The following is a 15764-nucleotide window of genomic DNA, read 5'->3' on the forward strand; positions in this document are numbered from 1 at the left end:
ATTTAGTTTTATAGTCATTTTCCTCTATCCTATGTTAAATTTAAAATTGGTATATTTTAGAGGAAAACCGAAATCTTAATTAAAAATTGGGAATTAATTTGAGAAATAAGAAAAATTACAGTTAGCCACCATAAAAATTGAGTTTGCCTGTCAAGCAAATCCTTCCTTATTAAGTTTCTGTGATTTTATTTTTCTAGTTGTTCTAAAGTTTAAAGGAGAACTAACTACCAAACAGCAAATTGTCATCTGTCTCATAGTTGAAGCTGCAGAATGTTTACTCCTCTAAGCAGAGATAGGGAAATATACTGCCTTCTCATTTAAAATCATCCTTCTATTACCATGGAATCAAGAGACTGTGCCCAAGATTTTATTGGGAGAAGTTGTCTTCCCCATATAAGCACCATGACTGTATGACACGAACTCTAGCAGAGGTTTAAAATAATACATCTGATTAAAATCCTTCATTTAAACATAAATCACAACTATATAATTAGCTGGTTGCATCAAAAAATAAATGCTGGAAAGGGTTAGCTATGTTCGAACAATGCCTATTGGCTAACACAAGACGCTTCTCTGCATCTGTCAGAGGAAATCCACAGAGAAACCATTTAATTGGCTTCTGTTCTTATTTAAAATGACTGTCAAATGCCACCATATCAAGAATAGTTGTGCACAATAAAAGAACAGCTTCCAGAATCATTCCAAGTAGAGCTCTCTGGGCATGGTGGCCAAACTAAATAACTGAAATCTCAAGGTCTCTGCCAATTCTGTCGTAGCCAATTCAGATAGCTGAAGCTGTTGGTGGAACTAGGCTTCTATTATGCTGTGTGAATTATTTGTGATATTCATTAAGACAGTATTGGCTGTCCTAAAACATGAGCAAATCTCATAAAATCATAATTACTGACAAACTCAAATCATAAAAACAAAAATCTGTTTCACAAAATCATATATTAACTTCAGCATAATTGACAATAGTTACTATTCAAAAATACAGTTATTTGATTAATAATGATATTGTAAAACTATGAGTATGGAGCATGATTTAAATAAAAATTAATATCGTTAAATTATTATTAGATCACTTAAGCATTATCCTTTTTGTTTAGCTTCTTTATGAAAGGCTTACACATCTTTTTTCTATATGTCGCATTTATTATATACCTTACTACAAGTAAATCATTAAAATAAATGAATAAACCTTCAGGCCAGGTCTGTGACTCTATGATACTGAAATGAGGTAATGGAATGAGCATATTTTTAAATAATTATAATAAAGTGAACAACCAATAAAATCACTGACTTTTAAAAATCATTTCCTTTCTTCCTCAGTTGTGGTTTTGCAGACGAATGATCTAGAAAATTGTCCCAATTCTTCACAGTTTCTAATTCTTGACACAATCCATAGGTAATTCAAAATAAGATGTTCAGGAAGATTTTGCAAACGTCATTAGAGTAAATTCTGATCGTTGTAAAATTCTTTTTGCTTTATGCAGCTTTACATTTGTCAGGTCTTCCTAATTGACCACTGAGGATGTTTTGCATGTTCCAACAACAAAAAAAATACTGATTGCTTAGTGATTTTATCATACAGCTGATGTGCACAAGGCTATTTTTGCGCAATTTTTTTTTCAAGATTTTATTTTTTCCCTTTTTCTCCCCAAAGCCCCCCAGTACATAGTTGTATATTCTTAGTTGTGGGTCCTTCTAGTTGTTGCATGTAGGATGCCACCTCAGCGTGGCTCGATGAGTGGTGCCGTGTCCGTGCCCAGGATTCGAACCGACGAAACACTGGGCCGCCTGCAGTGGAGCGCAGGAACTTAACCACTTGGCCACGGAGCCGGCCCCTATTTTTGTGCAATTATATTGAATGATTGATTAAAAATATCAAAATTTGCTCTTTACATTACCTCCTTTGCTTAAAAAAAGACCCCCAAAACCTAAATCAGTGTTCACGTTAAATAAGAGGAATGGCCTGAGATAGGATTTGTTATGTTGCTAGAGATCAGAACCTCTGGGGCTCATCGTTACACTGAGATGCCTGGAAGTCAGAAAATGGAATTGCTCAGGAATTGGGAGATTAAATGCTAATTGACTAGATTGTGTTCTGAAATGAATATTATGTATTTTAATTACTTTAGGAAGTTACAAAAGATATGCCTTTACAACTCCAGAAGAGCAGAGAGAGTAAGGATAAACAAAGAAGATAAGGATAGTGGGATTCTTATTCCAAATTCTGGAATTATTTAAGTAGGATGAGTATTATTTTTTAACAATATTGATTAATTTCGTATTTTATTTATAGCTTGGAACCTAGTATTTTGATAGATAAAAGAAATCACCTGCTAGTAGTCATAATGCTCTTCTCTTTTAAATTGTGGAAACATTTAAATTTCTAATCTTCAGGGAATATTTTACGTATTACATACTGGAAATAACTCTCAAAGACTGTGCTGGAGAAATAATTAATTTTAACAGTTATGCATCTTAATCAGTTGATGATCACCTTGTAATTTTCCCTATACTCCTTATAAAACGATGTTTTATGGCCAAAGATAAAATAAGACATGTTCCACTGTTCTACATTTGTTCCAGTCTTAAAAAATAATCTCTTTTTAGATATTAAATCAAATAGAAATCATTATTCTTGTTGCCTACCTCACAAAATTACTACTTAAGGCATTTGCTGCTCCGCAAGTTCTTCTTCCAATGGCTGATTTAAGACCAAGTATTTTTACCATCTTTATAGAAATTCATAAATCTTCATATTCTGAGTAGACTACAATGATCAAAGCCATTAATGGCAGAGCATTTAAGAATTGGAATGTGTGCACATCATCCAAATTTCCTGTCCAATTCCCCACTGAAGTATTTGCATAATCATGCTGACAATAGTATCTCTGGCATCTGTCTTTCATTATTCCTCAAGCAAAATCCATAGTCCATGCCCTGGTCATCTTTAATCTGTACTGTTGCAATCCACTGCTCCCTGCTATTCATCCTCAGACAATTATCTTTAAATTAGTCCTGCATGGCCCTCCCAAGAATTTTTTTTTTTTGTCACCATCACAAATACGTGTATATCTTTCCTTTTAAACTTATTCTACAGTTATTTCTCGCTGTCCTTAAGCTTAGGGCAATGAATATCAGCTTCTTCTTATGTGTTAATCACTACACCATTCTGAATTATTTAGCTTTTTAAACACTTTTAAGAATTTTACCTAAGTATTGTTGGATCACAAATAGAGAGATAGAGAGATAGATAGATAGAGAGATAGATAGAGAGATAGATAGATAGACATATTCTTATTTAGTTAAACAATTGTTTATCCTTCTTTGTTCACACCATGTTATGAAGATATTGCTCCTAGCAGATTCTTGAAGTCGATAGCTGCCTGATAAAGAGCTGTCGATTTAACACTCTGTTTGACTACTCTCCTTCTCTCAGAGGCCAGTGACATTAAAAAGAAAAATAATTTACTGCTACATTGTTTTCTTAACCTTATTCTTCCACTTCCACTATAGCTTTATGTAGAAAATATTCTTAATGATAACATATTTTATCACATTTTTTTATGTTCTAATTTAGATTAATGATTACTCAACTGAAAAATTTGTTAAAATTCAAATTCTGGAGTCCCATAGACAGAGATTTCATTAAGCTGCTTGGAGTTGTGGCCAGAAATCTTCATTTTAACAAAGTGACTCTGATGCAAGTAATTCACAAATCACACTTCAAGAAATATTTGAGATAAATTATTATTATATTCCCACAGACTTCATTCTATACCAAATATTATTCAATCATTTTTTTATTTGTAGGATAGGAATAATAATATGCACACTCAGCATGATTGTTCAAAAGATTAACCAACATTGGTAAAAGTTCTTTACATAGTACCTAATAAACTGAGTGGGTTTTTGGTTTTGGTCACTAATTCCCATCTGAATGTTACTATATGAAAGGCGTGGTTATTTAACTTATTGCCTCATTTAACAGTTTGTGCAGTATTGTATGCTTACAATATTTTACCATATTCTCTGTTTCAATTGCAATTTTCTGTAGCACAGGGGAAGATCTTTGTGGAAAGGCAATAGCGTAGCAGATATTGCTAGGAAGCACAGCACACATTTTTAAAATATCAAAATAAGTTTGGTATATATAAGGGGACAAAACATAATCTGTAGAAAAGAACGGTTTTTACATTCAATAGTGTAAATATGATATAAAATTAAGCTGTTCAAAATAATGATATCTCTGAAGCAGCAGAATGATTATTACAAAGAGAATTGAAATCAGTTGTAAAATACTGAAGGTGTATTAAAATCTTATATTTTCTTTCACTGTATCAATGATCAACTTACATGGACTACTTATGTCATTTTGCAGAAATGTGGTCTAAAGTCACCCGCTTTGGGAGGACTTCAAAATAAAATAATGAGATTAATATCTATTCCCTCTTTTCATTAAATTTAAAGGTCATAGGACTCTTCTGATCAAAGTGAAATTCAAAGGTGAGCCTTAAAAGAATTTGAAATTAAATTTCTCCTCTTATATATATGTGCTAGGCTGTCATTATTAACCATGATGATGGAGAGACAGTCAGAAAGAAAAATCTTTTAATATACGCTTTTCTTTCTACACACAGGAAAAAAATATATGGCTCAAAGGGATTAAAGAAATTAAAGAAAATTAAAACTAAATTAAAAGTAATTACAATTAAATTAAAATTAAAGAAATTAAAGAAAATCTGTGTGTAGTGTCATGCATGTTTCAGTGTTCCAAAAATTGCATTCAATAAAAATTAAAATAAGTAAGTAAATAAATAATAATATATAATAATAATAAAATACATAAAAAATTAAAATTCAATAAAAATTAAAAATATGATTACATTTTATGCACCAGATGTATATAATAGTATTTCCATATAGTGAAAAAATTGGAAAATTAAGAGTCACTTGCAAATTAGAAAATAAAAAGTCATTTTTTTCCCAATTAATTCTGCAAATTTCACTCTTTTGGTGTTGAGACCATGACTCCATTTGCATGACATTCCTAACACTGAATCTCCCACTTTGTGTAGGCCCTAGCATCTTTTATGCCCCTCTCCTTGAAGACAGTAGCATTGCAATATGCAAAAAAAATTTTCATTGCATTTGGAACATATTAACATATTTAGATATTTATTCACCTGTTTGTTAATTTTACTTTAAAAAACTTTTTCTTCTGGTATTATTTTACAACGTTCTTAGATAAAATTATTTCATATATGCATAATGATTCATAATTTTAACATGCTTCAAAAATTCCCTACCCTAACTTTGACATGAAATTTTACATAAGGTTCAATTAATATTTGCTGAACTTTGTGTCAGATCCTCGGATAAGTATTTTCATACAAAAAATACTCTTATTCAACTTCTATAATAACTTATGAGATGGAATTATTCACTGTATAAAATGAGGAAACGTGTGTTCAAATTATTTACCAGAAAAAGCATATCTAATTAGTGGTAGAAACAAAATGTGGGGTTATTATTTCATCATTGTTTTCTATAACAATGTGATGATTCTTCTAATTCAGCGCAGGAGTAGGAAGAAATGCTTTTCCTTACTCCTTCAAGCCACCAGTCCCTTAATAAGAAAGTCAAAATATTTTCTGAACAAAGGAAAATAAATGCACTTTTTTAAGTAGTAACATTGTAAGAATTACCACATTGGCTCAGAATTATGGTCAGTAATGCCTCATATTCTGTCTCTGGCAGTGACAGGGAGGGATATATTATTAAAGGGTGTTAATAACCTTCTTGATATCAACTTCATATTTTTGTGTTGGTTCCAAAATGCTGTAGATGTGTCTAATATATCTTTAAAGATCCATCGTATTCATCTGTATTATTAGTACAATTTTGAACTTTCACAAGAATTTACTCTATATTTCACTCACTTGGTATTTTTTGATATACAGCTTGGTAGTACAATTTTCATTTATTCAGTACTGTTCTCTCTCTAAATTTGACTGTTACTTCTTACATGGCAATAGTTAGGTCCTACTCTGGTTTGTTATCTTCAAAAAGTTTAAGATAATACCTTATATTTATGTTAGTTGTAGTAAGCATATGTGATTCAACTCTATAGTAATATATAATAATGCCTACGTTTAAAATATTACATTAAATCATTGTGTTGCCTACTACCGATAAAATTAGTAAGATAAAACTAATCTTACTTTAATATTAAGAGAATTTGTCAGAAAGAGTTCTTGATTTCTGAGAAGTGTTAATGTGATGAAGTAAAAAAAAATAATGAGATAGTCAATAAACTCTGACCAACAGTATTTTTAGGAGAAATAAAAATTAATGAGAAATTTCACTTGAAGAGGTGGCCATGATAGAAATAAAATTAATAAAATGGATTATTTAATGTGATTTAATTTAAGAAGTTGGTTGAAATAAGAAAGAAAAGATGAAATCTAGTTTGCTAAGAAATTATCCATAAAAGGAAATTTGTTAAGATTGGCTGGTTTAAGTTAAAATGGTTAAACATAAAAGTCTATGCAGGTCATTTGAGCAAAAATGGCCACTGAAGTGTGAAATGATGATTGAATAAATATAAAAAAAAATGAAATCTCTAGTAATGGAAAACTTTTACCATCTAGATATTCTCCAGGAAATTTTATTGAAAGCAGATCTGAAAGGCATAAGGTTTTCTTTTAGAGTAAGTAGATGATTTCTACTTAACTGAATACATTACATGCAATAACTGAAAGAGAGAAGGAATAATCATAAAATTAGTATTAAGTATCATGGTGGATGTAATTGAAGACATAAAGTAGGCTATTACATTAGAAACAGTAGTTACAATTCTATACCTAAAGGTAGGAAGAAAAACAACATATGCTGCAACCCCCTTAGAAATTTCTACCTACATGATGCCAAGATGAATGGCCAATTCCAAAACTGGCTTCAAAACATACTGAGCCATGGAAAGTGGGTGGAAACCTCTATGCTTCATGCCATGCAGACAAAGTAACTAGTTTGCTACCTGAATATTTTATGTTTTAGCACAAAATAAGAGTAACCAATAAAGAAGTTTTCCATAAAAACTTAATAAAGGGCCTGCCTAATTCTTGGGGTTTCTGTAGTGCAGAGTGGTGAAATGTGAATCAAATTATGATGGGAATGTCTGATGTATCCAACTGCAGTTATTAAGTATTGTTTAAGGTATATTAATCCTACAGATATTTGGGGCAATGATACGGATATCAAGAAGTGTTATTACCAGGATTTCAGTGTGTGAATGCCATTATAAGTGCAATACATAACCCTAATTCTCTAAAAATATTCAACTCAATCTCAGTTGTAGTGCTGACATGCTGAGATATTGGTGTCAGCCATTTTAATTTGTAGCCCAAATCATTGAAAAATGATTCTGATATAGAAATGGTTATCTCCTTTCTGGTACTGCAGCATGGCCTTTGTTCTAGTTACAAGATTTCTACACATCCACTAAAATGTAGCATCAAAGCTTTCCAGAACCAAACATTTATAATTGATAAAGAGACCTTGGATTAACACCGATATCAATTTCCCAATTTCTACCATTCAGTTTTCTTCAAAATCTAGGACATGCACTTTCAAAAGATTTTTAAAATTTTAATTGTTTAAAAACAAAACAAGCAATCAAAAAAAGAGTAAATGAGAAAAATTGAGAATGATTTGCTAAAGTCAAGCTTCAATATAAATGAACAAATTTGACTATGCTGCATAAATTTTAATTAGTCATAAAACCCTTGATATTTATAGGAACATGTTGCAGATGGAAACGTGTGAAGCCTTATGATAAAAGATGCCCATTAACACATACTTCTTCCCTAATCCAAGTGTTAGACTACTTTTCTGCCTCAAGGTGAGAAGATTTATGCAGGCAATGGTCTAAAAATTGATTAGGAAGTAGAGACAAATGTCTTCAACAAATCTAAAATGCTATAAAATATTACAGTAATATTTTACATTATGGAGAAAGCTGCAATTTGGGGGTAGTTATACACATTTGTATATTTCATCAACATACAATGATAAATATGGTACACTCTTTTTTTCTAATTTCTCTATGTATATATGCCTTCACAAATATCTAAATATGCATTTGCCTCTGACTATGTTAGACTGTGATTTACTTAAACGTAGAGAGTATCTATTATTCAACTTTGTAGTTCCTCATTTCTGGAACAGTGTCTGGCACAGTGTCAATATGTATTCAATCAATATGTGGTCAATCAGTACATTTGCTCTTTGACCAAATGAATGAATGAACGCATGATGGCATGGAGGATGCATGGTTGAACATATATGAATACATATATATACATAGAAGTGTCATATACATGTGCCATACCCTTCAGTTCTTGTCCCAGGATGCGATCAACTAAGAAATGTTTATTTTCTTTCCACAACAACAATTGTAATGGTGCTTGCCTGATAGGTACTTTGACATGGAAACCAGTTTTATATAAAAAACAAACAAACAAATATGTAATTAAATGTAATTTGATTCAATCAATTAAGTTAAATGATCGTCTGAAATTAAAGTACTGGCATGGTGTGACACGAACCGCATCTGCAAGTTTTACAATTAGACATATCCGTGTTATAATCTAGTCTCCCCTCCTCACAAAGGATATATCTTCAGCCAATTCACCCATTTCAGTCTTTTAATTAATAATAACAGGGGACAGCAATACCTCCTGCTTTTGTCACGCATTTCTCACAGATTTAGCTTCTTAAGCTTTACTTTGTTAATAAATAAATCCACTTCCTTTCTTATTTCATATTTTATCTTTCTATTGTGTATTTTTCTTTTTTACTCCCTCAATTTTTTTTCTTCTTCCTTCTTTCTTTCGTGTATTCCTTCCTCCCTCCCTTTCTTCCTTTCATTCTTTTTCTTTTGTGCAAGGCAAGTTGATCATTATAAAAGTAAAAAAAAAAAAATCAGGTTTCCTAAAGATTAAATGACGTAATGTATATAAAATTTACACATCATCTAAGTTAATTTAAGTCAAATGGCAAAGAATATTATGAATATTAAATTTAAAGATTGTATGTGGCACACCAATATCAATATAATTATACTTTCTGATTTGTATGCTCAATGGAAGAAGTATTAGGTTTAAATTTCTATACTCCTTTGGCTTCTTTCTGCTACTATCCGAGTGTGAAATAGGTAAAAAAAAGCATTTCCCTAAGTGATGATAACATAAATCATTTCTAATTTATTTTTTACTCTTAAACCAATGTTGCTGATTAAGCCTTATGCATCTGATCTTTTCTTTGGAATTGTATAAAGTTAGTTTGGGATCAAGTACTCGGGTGAAGGTTGATTAATCTAGTTTTCTTGACTTGTTCCAGCATGGGACATGAGGAAGAAATAAATCTTTGCTGTTAAAAGCATCTGAAATTTGTGGTTGTTTTTTATAGCAGTAAAATCTGGGGACAGCATTCTAATAAAGACAAAATTAATTTAAATTGTTAAAGACGTAACAATTACACAAATGAAAATAATATGCAGTTATATTGTGTTTGGTTTCTTTGGTTGTTCTGATCTACTGATTATATTAAAGGCCAAGAACATGTCCCAAAATGAAGCGAAAATAGTGTGACTACATCAAAGCTTCGTAACAATGGCCGCTTGATATATAACTATGTAATAGTTGTTCTTTGTTAAGCAGTGCCATTTGTACTTTCAAAGCACAAACTGGACTTTAAACTGCTTCAGAAAAATGTGATATGTCTATTCTTTTTTTCCCCATGGCATGACTATGACAGTGAAAGCCAGAACAACATACAACTTGTAACCTGGGATCATAAAGAATAGATATTGATGTGACAGCTTTCCTAGGCCCTCACTGCTCCAAAAGACATGCACATTTCATATTTTGTGCTTTGAAAGTATGCCAAGGGGCAGAAAACAAATAAGGGACATGCAATGACCTGACTCTTGAAATACAGGCCACACAGGCTGCTTAAGCTGAATTGGTCAATACCCCTGATGAAAAGATGTGATGTCTTTGAAATCACTCATGACAACTTCCTTGGGCTCCACTCAAGTATTCTCTATGGGGCCACAAGGTCACTGGTCCACATGGAAGAGCTGCTGAGCCTGACAGAAGAACTAGTGAAGAGCAAATCATGGAGTCTCCTTTCTGCAAGGCCAATATTTTGAGAAACCAAGACCCTAATTAGCTGCTGTAAAAGAGAAGAATAATTCTTACCTTTTTAAAATTTGTGACAGAAGCAGAACTCATTATCTTCTTTCCAAAAGCCCCAACAAAGGCTTCTCAAGTACCTGTACATTTCCTTATGTATTTCTCCCCGCAAGGACTTTGAAAATAATGCTGGACTTTTAATAAAATAATTAGCTTGGAACAATCACAAAAGAAAGATGACAAAATGCCTAATTCAAGTCACTCTCTTAATGAATGTCCCTTTGGTACTTTTATATGCACTTTGCATCTTTCTGCATTTTTAAAATCTATTTCAAAAATGTTTGTAATGCTAGTGTCTGTGTGTGTTTTCTAAGGTAATTGAGGGCAGATCTGCTGCTCTTTCTTTGTCTGCTATCCCTCATAGGACTTGAGCTGGGCTTTGTCTATTATAATTCCCTTCCCAGTCACTATTACTACCACTATCATTGCACTACTAATCTTTTATTTATGCCATATTTTGCTTTGTTTTCAATAACAAGCACTTTTTAAAAAGCCCACACTTTATTTTTTATCTTCAGACTCCTAGTAACCCAAATTATACCAGTTTCTGATCATTTATGTCTGCTCAATTACAACAGTTTTAAGATTTTACATTTTTTAAGGGTTTACTATGTTGAATATCCTATGTTCTTTACATATATTACATTTCTTAATCCTCAAAACAATCTTAGGAAGTAGATGCTGTTAGCATTTCTATATTAAGAAGACAAAAGAAGGACGGAGAAGAAAAAGTGAACAAAGAAAACAGACTGAACCTCAAGATATAATGTCCTCTATCAGCTGACTCTTTTTTGTGCCCTATTTACCAACAAACCACTTTCAAAAAGCGATTTTTTTAACTAAAAAAAAAGCTTTGTCTTCCTTTACATTGCAAATTGACATTCATTTTAAAATCTATTTTTTCAAATCCATGGCTTCGTGTTCCAACAGAGCACCATGTCGTCAAGACCTTTTCAAAACATTCACATGACTGTGATACTGCATATTGCAAATGCTATCGGTGTTCTCCTACTACTTATAGAATGAACTCCAGATTCTTAGGTAAGCATACTATGTTCCTCCGAATTCTTTCCCTGTCCAATACTCCTTCACCAGCACTGTTCGTCTCACACCACTCAAACCCCCAGAGACTATGTCACATTCCTTCTCTCCTCGACTCTCCCCTCAAATAGACTCAGAGGCCTTGAAGGGCAGGGCTATACCCTACTTTCCTCTTATTCTCTATCCATTTTTGTGGGAGAATCCCAGAGTAAAAACAACACACAAAAGGCAAGGAGAAGAGAGAACAAAAATGAATAAATTAAATTTCCCCAATAAGTTAGGATAGTGAATTAAGACTATTTTTATTTAAAGCCTTCTTTTTGTTTAACTTAAGCCTTTATTTAAGTAAAGTCTTTTACTTAAGGCTTCTTTATTTAGAGAGATATTTAACCTGAGTTCCAGAATACTTGGGAATAATTTTGAGATAATTTTAGAAGGCACCATAAAGATGAGAAAGAGAAGCACAAAAATGGTAAAATGAATCACTTTTCTATTTTTTTGTGACTCTTGCATTTTTTGAAAATTTCTTAATGAAGTTAAGATGTGGTGTTACAATAATGATAGAAACATGATCGTATCATAGGTTGTCAGATCTCACAATATAATACAGGCGCCAAGACATTATTTTTTAGCAACATTGGTTAAGCACGTATTACATGCAGAATGTGTGCTAGCTGTTGGGGCAAAGCTGTTGGGGCAAAATAATAATCAGACATAACCTCTTACTGGAAGGAGATAATTTCATGGAAAACCATAGTTCCTCTCCCCAAAAACAAACAAAAAAACAGATGTCCATATAAATCTAACCAAACCAACAAGGAAACTAAAAGGGAAAAAAATAATAAGTTGGGGGAAAATACCCACAGCAAGTTATTTTTAGCTTTTGTTTGAAATGAAGAAGTAAAACATAAAAACTAACAGCGCTATCTTGTTTTTGCCCACATGGAGAATTGTTCCTGCTACGGGCAAGAAGCAATAATATATATTATAAGAAATATCTTGGAGTTTTACCACATTGCCATTTTCAAAACAATGAGTACCCGAACTGATATGATTTCAGAAGTAATGTAATATCAGAGTTAGATATTTTTTGGTTATGCCTTGTTCGACAATACAAATAACTTTAAAAACTTGGTTTTTTATTCTATTTTGAAAGAGAATATGAATTATACAGAAAACCATTTTTACAAAGTATTTTAATTTATATTTAAATTCAAAGTAATTTAAAAATATTTCCCAAATTCCATCAATAACAGCTAACCATTGACCTGCAAGCTACATAGCCAATATTTTTGTCTATCTTGTTCACTGATCTATCCTTTGATGCCTAGGATGTTGTCTGGTGTATAGCAGGTGCTCAATAAATATTTGTTGATGAGTGGATACAGGAAAAGAAGATTGGCAGTATTTTTGTTATCTAAAAGGGCAAAGTATGAACAAATCAAGGGACAGACACCTGGGATTCTCGTTCTTATAGACTGTAGATCTACTAGAGTAGGGGTTATAAGAAGAAATAAGTAGAAAGGCCTATTATCTCTCTTGAAGTTAGGCATAAACAGGCTACTTATATACCTAGATACGTCCTGGTATATTATTTTTGAAGTATCAGGAAAATAAATCATAAAACCACAGAGAAAAATTAAGTATAGATATTGAATTATGACCCAAGAATTTTATGATTAGCTCCTCAGTTACTGCATAGTGCTAACAATAGATTTTTTATTATTCTTAATTTTGCTGCTAATGGGAATCTTTGCCTTTTCAGTGTCTTCCTAGGTATTTTGGAGGAATTTGGTGAGAATTTGTATCTGGGGTTGTGACTCTGACACAATTTTAAACCAGTTCTAAAGAAAAATTAAAATGAGACTCATATTTAAATACATTGTGCTTTACAGTTTTATAGCATATTAGTGAATAATTGGTCCAAACGCATCACTTTACAGACAGGGAAAATGTGATAGAAAGAGAGTAATGTAACTTGCCCCAAATCATACCTAGTTTGACTCATAAAATCTGTACTTTTGGACCCAATATTTCCACTTCTTTGTCTTAATCCTAGAAAACTAATGAGATAAGTACATCGATATTTACATACATAATTTTATCCTAGGAAAAATAGTTAAAAAAACAACAAAAGAGAAAACCAGAAAATACACAATATCTAATTATTGAAAGATATTTGGTTGATTAAATAAAGTAGGGAAAACCCAGACAACAGAACACTGGGTGACCAATAAGAATAAAAGCATCTAATTACATACATTGATGTGGAATGATGTTCATAATGTATTGCAAAGTAAATAACATAAGAGTGTCTATCATATGACCTCATTTTAGTATATAATACTCTGCAAACGTATATTTGCATAAAAAGCTAAAAGAATAGAAACCAAAATAGAAGTTAGTTATTACTAGGAAATGTAGATATTTTGAAAAATTATCAGAATTAATAATTTTATTTCTAAAATAAATACCCATGCTCTAATAAAAATAATAACATGAAAAAAAAACCACTTGGCATTGAGGAGCTTTTTTATTCTTGCATGAGAAGGAATGCTTTAGATGATTCTTTATCAAGGTCTGTCCAAATGGTGTAAGTGTAGGCTTAGCTGACTTTAGGAGCATAAAGAACCCTGAGTAATTTCTAAAAAAACTAAAATCACCGTCTGAAGAAAAGTCGGATGAAAAATGCAGTGTATGCAAAAACATATCTGGAGTTTTTGAATCTTTGCTACTTTAACTACAATGCTAAGATCTCAGCCAACAGCTGCTTGCCAAAGGCAGGAGCTAGAGTTTTGGATACCCAAGAAAACTTTCAGCAAATTACCCCAAATAAAACCAGATGCACAGTGTTGCACCAGCAAGATTTAAAAATAAAAGCTAGTTGTAAGTCTGGAGCCATAGTTATGGCCAAACTCAAGCAGAAATAAAGGGTCTAGTGGCTCTGAACACAGGTCTTCAGACTAATCTTATCTGTGCTCATATAACATTTCTTTCCTATGGAGATTTTTATATGTACATAGTAGAATCATCTTCCTAAAGAAGAAAAACCTAAGGCTTAGAGAGGTCAATAGGCCACATCAAAAGTAAGTGGAGGTAATATGAATCCAGGTAAGCAGGACTCCAAAACACATGCTCTTTCCACCTACTCTATCTTGTGGAATCAACAGAATTTCCTTACTGTCTGTCTCACTTTGATGGTGATGATACCTCCCAATAAATGGATTCCTTTGGTACTGTCAATACAGGAGACCCATGTGAGCAGAATAAAGGTTTGAATTTGCATTCATAATCCAAATGACAGAAGGAAGAGTTCTAGGGGGAGGAATCCCTGACCTCCTCGTTGTCTTCTGCTATATTTTTTCATGAGTTCGTAAGTGCTGGTGATTTATGCCCAGTAGATGTTTAGTAGTAGGTTTCAATACCTCCCTAGTCTTCAGTGGGATGGATCTGCCTGAGGAGGGATTGCTGTGCATCTGAGGATTCATAACTAAAAGGAGGCTGTGGAAAGGTGGGAAATCTTATAAAAATATTATGTCCCTAATGGAGTGGCCACCAGTGGATTTCCCAGCCTAAATGCATTGGTGATTGTTTTAGTTTAGGGCTTCCATAACTGAATAGCACACACTGGTGGCTTAAACAACAGAAATTCAGTTTCTCACGATTCTGGAGGCTAGAACTTTAAGGTCAAGGTGGCAGCAGTTTCGATTTCTTTGAGGCCTCTCTCCTTGGTTTGTAGGTGGCTGTCTTTTTCCTCTATCTTCACATGGTCTCCCCCCAAGGTGTGCCTGTATCCTAATCTCTTCTTATAAAGACACCAGTCATATCGGATTAGGGCCCACCTAACAATCCCATTTTAACTTTTTTACCTTTTTATATGCTCTATCTCTAAATAAAGTCAAATTCTGAAGCACCAAGGGTTAGGGCTTTAACTTATGAATTTGAGGGAGACACAAATCAGCCCATACTACTTATTCTCTGGTCTCCAAAAATTCATGTCCTTCTTGTATGCAAAATATATCCACCTCATCCCAATAGCCCCTGAATTCTTAATCCACTCCAAAAGAGAGAAATTAGAAAGAACAAAGGGTCACAGGTTCCAAGGAAGTCTGAAACCTAAGAAGCCAAATTCTATTAGATTGGGGCTTAAGAATAATCTTCTCTGGTCTGATGCTCTGTCTTCTTTCTGGGCCCTCTGGGGTGGTGGCCCACTGTCCTCTCAGTTGAGGGTGATGGTTCAACTTCTGAGGCTCTGGGCAGCAGCTCTGACACCAAGGCCCTGAGCAGAAGTTCACTCACTTGACCCTGGGGTGGTAGCCCGGCCTGCTGAAACTAAGGAGTTGGCGCTGGCCTATGGAATTGCGGAGGAGATAGCCCTGCCCCTGGGCCTGCACTCTCTGGAACCCTGGTGGCAGTGGCAGCCCTGCTGACCTCTGAACTGCCTTCAGGGTCATT

The 15764-nt window shown here is 33.1% G+C and overlaps 1 protein-coding gene across 1 annotated transcript in view; it reads right to left on the reverse strand.

Annotated features, from left to right (window-relative positions):
- The window catches only part of LOC124233810 (low-density lipoprotein receptor-related protein 1B-like), a 792861-nt gene that overhangs the window by 14050 nt on the left and 763047 nt on the right, over positions 1–15764 (reverse strand). The gene's annotated exons all lie outside the window — the stretch shown is intronic.

Source organism: Equus quagga, unplaced genomic scaffold (genome assembly GCF_021613505.1).
Source record: "Equus quagga isolate Etosha38 unplaced genomic scaffold, UCLA_HA_Equagga_1.0 251_RagTag, whole genome shotgun sequence".
Taxonomy (NCBI): Eukaryota; Metazoa; Chordata; class Mammalia; order Perissodactyla; family Equidae; genus Equus; species Equus quagga.